The sequence below is a fragment of the Babylonia areolata genome, chromosome 17, assembly GCF_041734735.1.
Source record: "Babylonia areolata isolate BAREFJ2019XMU chromosome 17, ASM4173473v1, whole genome shotgun sequence".
Taxonomy (NCBI): domain Eukaryota; kingdom Metazoa; phylum Mollusca; class Gastropoda; order Neogastropoda; family Buccinidae; genus Babylonia; species Babylonia areolata.
Genome location: NC_134892.1, coordinates 19,220,947 through 19,228,446, shown reverse-complemented (window position 1 = coordinate 19,228,446; position 7,500 = coordinate 19,220,947). Strand labels below are relative to the sequence as shown.

The following is a 7,500-nucleotide window of genomic DNA, read 5'->3' as shown; positions in this document are numbered from 1 at the left end:
CCCCCAAGTCTGTCTCCCAGGTCTATATTACCTGTATTACCTGTAGGTCTTTGTTCCCCCAAGTCTGTCTGCCAGGTCTATATTACCTGTAGGTCTATGTTCCCTCAAGTCTGTCTATGTTATGTTCCCCCAAGTCTTTGTCCCCCAGGTCTATATTACCTGTAGGTCTGTGTTCCCCCAAGTCTGTCTCCCAGGTCTATATTACCTGTAGGTCTGTGTTCCCCCAAGTCTGTCTCCCAGGTCTATATTACCTGTAGGTCTGTGTTCCCCCAAGTCTGTCTCCCAGGTCTATATTACCTGTAGGTCTGTGTTCCCCCAAGTCTGTCTCCCAGGTCTATATTACCTGTAGGTCTATGTTCCCTCAAGTCTGTCTATGTTATGTTCCCCCAAGTCTTTGTCCCCCAGGTCTATATTACCTATAGATCTGTGTTCCCCCAAGTCTGTCTCCCAGGTCTATATAACCTGTAGGTCTATGTTCCCTCAAGTCTGTCTATGTTATGTTCCCCCAAGTCTTTGTCCCCCAGGTCTATATTACCTATAGATCTGTGTTCCCCCAAGTCTGTCTCCCAGGTCTATATTACCTGTAGGTCTGTGTTCCCCCAAGTCTGTCTCCCAGGTCTATATTACCTGTATTACCTGTAAGTCTTTGTTCCCCCAAGTCTGTCTCCCAGGTCTATATTACCTGTAGGTCTATGTTCCCTCAAGTCTGTCTATGTTATGTTCCCCCAAGTCTTTGTCCCCCAGGTCTATATTACCTGTAGGTCTGTGTTCCCCCAAGTCTGTCTCCCAGGTCTATATTACCTGTAGGTCTGTGTTCCCCCAAGTCTGTCTCCCAGGTCTATATTACCTGTAGGTCTATGTTCCCTCAAGTCTGTCTATGTTATGTTCCCCCAAGTCTTTGTCCCCCAGGTCTATATTACCTGTAGGTCTGTGTTTCCCCAAGTCTTTGTCTCCCAGGTCTATATTACCTGTAGGTCTGTGTTCCCCCAAGTCTTTGTCTCCCAGTTCTATATTACCTGTAGGTCTGTGTTCCCCCAAGTCTTTGTCCCCCAGGTCTATATTACCTGTAGGTCTGTGTTCCCCCAAGTCTGTCTCCCAGGTCTATATTACCTGTAGGTCTGTGTTCCCCCATGTCTTTGTCTCCCAGGTCTATATTACCTGTAGGTCTGTGTTCCCCCAAGTCTTTGTCTCCCAGGTCTATATTACCTGTAGGTCTGTGTTCCCCCAAGTCTTTGTCTCCCAGGTCTATATTACCTGTAGGTCTGTGTTCCCCCAAGTCTTTGTCTCCCAGGTCTATATTACCTGTAGGTCTGTGTTCCCCCAAGTCTGTCTCCCAGGTCTATATTACCTGTACGTCTGTGTTCCCCCAAGTCTGTCTCTCAGGTCTATATTACCTGTAGGTCTGTGTTCCCCCAAGTCTGTCCCCCAGGTCTATATTACCTGTAGGTCTGTGTTCCCCCAAGTCTGTCTCCCAGGTCTATATCACCTGTAGGTCTGTGTTCCCTCCAGTCTTTGTCTCCCAGGTCTATATTACCTGCAGGTCTGTGTTCTCTCCAGTCTTTGTCTCCCAGGTCTATATTACCTGTAGGTCTGTGTTCCCCCACGTCTTTGTACCCCAGGTCTATATTACCAGGTCTATGTTCCGTTCCCCCGTGTCTATATTTACCCAGGTCCTCGACCCCCGTGTCTATAATTCGCAAAGTCTATGTTTTTTCGGGTCTTCATAGGTCTGTGTTCCCCCAAGTCTGTCTCCCAGGTCTATATTACCTGTAGGTCTGTGTTCCCCCAAGTCTTTGTCTCCCAGGTCTATATTACCTTTAGGTCTGTGTTCCCAACAGTCTTTGTCTCCCAGGTCTATATTACCTGCAGGTCTGTGTTCCCTCCAGTCTTTGTCTCCCAGGTCTATATTACCTGTAGGTCTGTGTTCCCCCAAGTCTTTGTCCCCCAGGTCTATATTACCCGTAGGTCTGTGTTCCCCCAAGTCTGTCTCCCAGGTCTATATTACCTGTAGGTCTGTGTTCCCCCAAGTCTTTGTCCCCCAGGTCTATATTACCTGTAGGTCTGTGTTCCCCCAAGTCTTTGTCTCCCAGGTCTATATTACCTGTAGGTCTGTGTTCCCCCAAGTCTGTCTCCCAGGTCTATATTACCTGTAGGTCTGTGTTCCCTCCAGTCTTTGTCTCCCAGGTCTATATTACCTGTAGGTCTGTGTTCCCCCATGTCTTTGTCTCCCAGGTCTATATTACCTGTAGGTCTGTGTTCCCCCAAGTCTTTGTCTCCCAGGTCTATATTACCTATAGATCTGTGTTCCCCCAAGTCTTTGTCTCCCAGCTCTATCTGTGTTCCCCCAAGTCTTTGTCTCCCAGGTCTATATTACCTGTAGGTCTGTGTTCCCCCATGTCTGTCTCCCAGGTCTATATTACCTGTAGGTCTGTGTTCCCCCAAGTCTGTCTCCCAGGTCTATATTACCTGTAGGTCTGTGTTCCCCCATGTCTTTGTCTCCCAGCTCTATCTGTGTTCCCCCAAGTCTGTCTCCCAGGTCTATATTACCAGGTCTATGTTCCGTTCCCCCGTGTCTATATTTACCCAGGTCCTCGACCCCCGTGTCTATAATTCGCAAAGTCTATGTTTTTCGGGTCTTCATTCCACAAGGTCTACATTAATCCAGGTCTGTATTCCTTCACCTCAAGGCCTGGCTAATAGCGTTGGGTTGTGATTTCTGTCGGGCATCTGCTTGACAGATGTGGTGGAGCATATATGGGTTTGTCCGAATGCAGTGATGCCTCCTTCAGCCTCTGAACACAAAATAACTATATTCCCCAGGTCTGCATTCCCCAAATCTTTGTGCGACAGGTTTTTGTTCCCCATGTCAATGTGTCCCAGGTCTTTGTTCTCCAGGCCTATGTTCCCCATGTCTGTAGTCTTCACCCCAACTCTGTGTTTCCCTATGTCTTTGTTCCCCAGTCCAGTCATTCCCCCGGTAGTTTTGCTCCCCTGGTCTCTGTAACCACAGCTCTGTAATCCTCCAGGTCTCTGTTCTCCCATGTTTCAGTTCCCCCAAAGTCTTCGTTCCCCCACATTTGTTTCCCAAGGTCTACGTTCGCCCAGGTGTATGTTTCTCCACGTCTAAGTCATTCCCCCCCAGCCCCCCAACACCCAGGTCTATATTCTTGAAGGTGTTTGTTCTTCTTTGTTTTTGTCCCTTAAAGTCTTTGCCCCCCCGTATTTATTTCCCTGAGGTATATGTACCTCAAGTGTGTGTTTCTCCAGGTATATGTTCCGGCAGGTTTATATTTATGCAAGCGTTTGTTATCCTGTATACGCGCGTATGTGTGTGTGTCTGTGGTTTTGGTGAAGGTAAAGATAAAGGAGTGGGGTGTGCGTGCATGCATTTGTGTGTGCGTGTGCGTGCGCGCGCGCGTGTGTGTGTGTATGTGTGTGTGTCCGTGGTGTTGGGAGTGAAGGTGAAGATGGAGGTGTGTGAGCATGTGTGTTTGTGTGCATGTGTGTGCATTTCTGTAGTTTTGTGTGTGCATGTAAGAATGTGTTTTTGAATCTATATCTATGTGTGTGTTCGCACAAGTGTGTGTGTACGTGTGTGTCTGTGTATCCGTGCGCGCGCGTGTGTGTGTGTGAAAAGAAAGAGAGAGAGACTGTGTGTGTGTGTGTGTGTGTGTGTCTGTCTGTCTGTCTCGCACACACACACACACACACACACACACACACACACACACACACACACACACACACACACACACAGAGCGTATGTGTTCGCATGTGTGAGATAGGATAAGATAAGATATGAATAACTGTATTATCCAATTAAGAGAAATTACATCAGGTGCAGCAAAACAAACTTAGACAAGTACTCAACTAAAAACATTATACCTGACACAATTTTTTGTAAAGCAATAAACACACACACACACACACACACACACACACACACACACACACATTTTGACTCAAGTGTATGGTACTTTTACGGTCATTGTGACCCACGTGTACTCGAATATTATAGCCTACCTAATACTAATATGCTGTGACTCATATATGCTACTGCATTTTTTCTGTTGTCATTCTCTTTTTTTCTTTCCTCCTAGATTCTGTACAGACTACAGCCTAATGCAGATATCATCATTGCTGAAGAACGGATTCTGCAAAGACAGAAGTAGCATTGAACAGATCGTTCACCTGTGCACCCATTGCGAAAAACAACTCCAACACCAGATGGGATTCTTCAGTCTGGCAGGAGGCACTAATGGCCGTAACTGACATAAACAGGAAACAGAAAAAAGAAAATAATCAGCAAAAGCTTATCATCATAATCCAGCAACTATACTCCAAAGTAACCAGCGTGGTATTCACCCAAGGACCTATAATTGGCGAGTGGTTCCATAATTCTGTTGGAGTCCGTCAGGACTGTACCAACATTGTTCAACATATTCCTGGAACGCATCATGACTGACGCACTAGAATATCATGCTTGCACAGTCAGCGTGGAAGGAAGAACCATCACAACCCAGATGACATCGACGGCTTGGCAGGTAGTGAGCAAGAACTCAGCCAGCTTGTTAAAAGAATGGATGAAACATCGACAGGTTATGGCGTGGAAATCAGTGTCGAGAAGACCACACTGATGGCCACCACCATCACTGCTGATATAACTGTCCAGCAACAGAAGCCAGGAACTGTTCAACAGTTCACCTACCTGAGATCCACCGTCAGCAATGAAGGATCCAAACGAGGAATACTCTCAAGGGTAGCAAAAGTAACATCAGCACCGTCCAGACTAAAACCTGTATGGAAGGACAGCAACATATCCATGAAACAATACCAGACGCCTCAGTGAATGACATGTTGGTATGTGCCATCTTCCTGTATGCATGCCAGACATGGACCCTCGTTGCGAAAGCCAGGGAAATGAGGTGTTGTTGCAAGATACAGACACACTGACCACATCATCAGTGAACAAGTGCACCAAACTACCAAGAAGCCCAATGGACCACCTGAAGATCTGCTGATGTCAGTTGTGAAAAGAATGCTACGCTGCTATCGCCAGGTAACAAGAACCAGTGGCCTTGCAAGAACATGGAGACGGATAAGAAGACAAACGAAATGATGGACTGCAGACACTATAGAATGGACAGGAAAACCATTTGCAGAGACACAGGTTTTGACACACAATCAAAAGGCCTGTCTGTCTGTTTCTCTCTGCCTCTCTGTCTTTGTCTGTCTGTCTGTCTGTCTGTCTGTCTGTCTGTCTGTCTGTCTCTCTCTCTCTCTCTCTCTCTCTCTCTCTCTGTCGCTTTCTTGTACCCGTTTCCTTTCTGCTTTCTTTTGTTTTACTTATCTTGCTTCTGATTTCAAACAACAAAAACAACTACTGAACATCAAGTGGCAAGACAGGACCCCAGACACGGAGGTGCTTGCAAAAGCCACCCTTCCCAGCATCTTCACCATCCTCATGCAGTCCCAGCTTCGCTGGGCTGGACACGTGGCGCGCATGCCAGACCATCGGCTGCCCAAAAGGCTCTTCTATGGCGAGCTGCAACAAGGGAAGAGATCACACGGGGGCCAGAAGAAGCGCTTCAGAGATACTCTGTAAGCGTTTGACATCAACCCTGACTCCTAGGAGGAATCTGCAGTGGACCGTGACAAATGGCGCACTGCTGTGCACAAAGGCGCCAAGTTGTGCGAGGCCAACAGGACTGCTGCAGCTGTTCAGAAGAGGCAGACCAGAAAGTCACGGGCAAACAATCTCCCTGAAAATGATATGCCTGTCTTTGTCTGCCCCAACTGTCAGCGAACATTTCGTGCGCAGATGGGACTATTCAGCTATCTGCGCATTCACAGATAGACTCATGAGCATCCCCCCCCCGGCCCCCAAACCACCACCCTCCCCCCATCCACCAGCTGGATGACAACGATGGTCATCATCGATCTCGATGGACACACACCACCACCACCACCATAATAAATGAAACAAAAATAACTGAGCACACATTTCACTCAATATGATTACCGTCTCCAGTACCACTCTTTTGTTCAACATACTTGGTCCAGAATTTGTATGTGACACCTGTACAAAGATTTAAACAATCTGAGGAAGGAAGAGACAGACAGACACTGATTGACAGACTGACAGAAAGACATAACACAGACAGGCAGACAGACAAGGGTACACAGAGAGAGACAGGCATGGGACATGGAGAGAGAGAGAGAGAGAGAGAGAGAGAGAGAGACAGACAGACAGACAGACAGACAGACAGAGACACAGAGAGACACACAGAGAGAACAAGAACAAGAACAAAAACTTTAATCTCCGGTCTCCAGCCCCTAGAAAGAGGTCAAAAGTTGTCACAACCCATAAGGGGTTGACCATGTACCCTCACCCTCCCGAGACTAACTAACGTCCCAACAACACACATACACAGAAAAGTTCAGCTCAGTTTTGTTTGTTTGTTTGTTTGTTTGTTTGTTTTGGGGTTTTGTTGTCGTTGTTGTTGTTTTTGTTTTGTTTTGATTTGTTTTGTTTTTTTACTGTGGTCATAGGAAAGTACACGTAACAAACCAGAGCACTTAAATATATTAAATAGATACAGAGGCAGACCACTGGCCCAGGGTGAAAGCACAGACCCACACAGACCAACACCGACACACCGAAGAAAGGGGTAAGAAGGAAACGCCCCACGACTTCACAGACGGCACCCAACAGCTCACACGCTGGAACGGTGACCAGTCTCTTGAGAGTTTCAGTAGTTTCAGTAGCTCAAGGAGGCGTCACTGCGTTCGGACAAATCCATATACGCTACACCAAATCTGCCAAGCAGATGCCTGTCCAGCAGCGTAACCCAACGTGCTTAGAAAAATAAAAGCTCTCCCCGGTCTCTTGAGAGAGCTCGGCATCAAAAGCAAAGGGGAGTCTTTCTCCCCCAACTTCATACATTCTTGAATTCTGCTCTGATGTCAACATATTTAAGAATTGGAACATGCCACATATATTCCAAGGAAAGGACGTGCGTAAGCTCGGCGTTAAGCTGAGTATACACACGAAGGGGAAAGGGTGGTGAAGGAGAGAGGGTGGTGAAGGAGAGAGGAAGAGAGAGAGAGGGGGGGGAGAGGAAAGGGGGAGAAGGGAATGAGAAAAGAGGTGCACGTGAACACACGCACAATAAACGCCACAAGCCGTGACTAAAGTACACAATATGGTGATCACGTAACGAAAGCTCAATGTAAAATTCATATTAACTTCAACCTGAAGAACAAAAGTACCTCTGTACTTTGTAATTCTAAATTTTTTCATTGCTGATGACGAATTCCTGTCGTATCTTCAGGCCATTAAATATATAAACATAGAGTTTCCGAATACTATAAATAGAACCATTCTTCAGCAAGTGAACATATGATCGACCTTCAGAGTTCAGATGTTTTTGCTTTGAGTCATTGTAGCGGTCACAACTGTTTATAAAATGATTTTCATCTTCGACCACGTTACAACGT

The 7,500-nt window shown here is 46.6% G+C and overlaps 1 protein-coding gene across 3 annotated transcripts in view; it reads right to left on the bottom strand.

Moving 5' to 3' along the window:
* LOC143291716 (uncharacterized) overlaps window positions 1-7,500 on the bottom strand; it is a 29,138-nt gene that overhangs the window by 20,786 nt on the left and 852 nt on the right. The gene's annotated exons all lie outside the window — the stretch shown is intronic.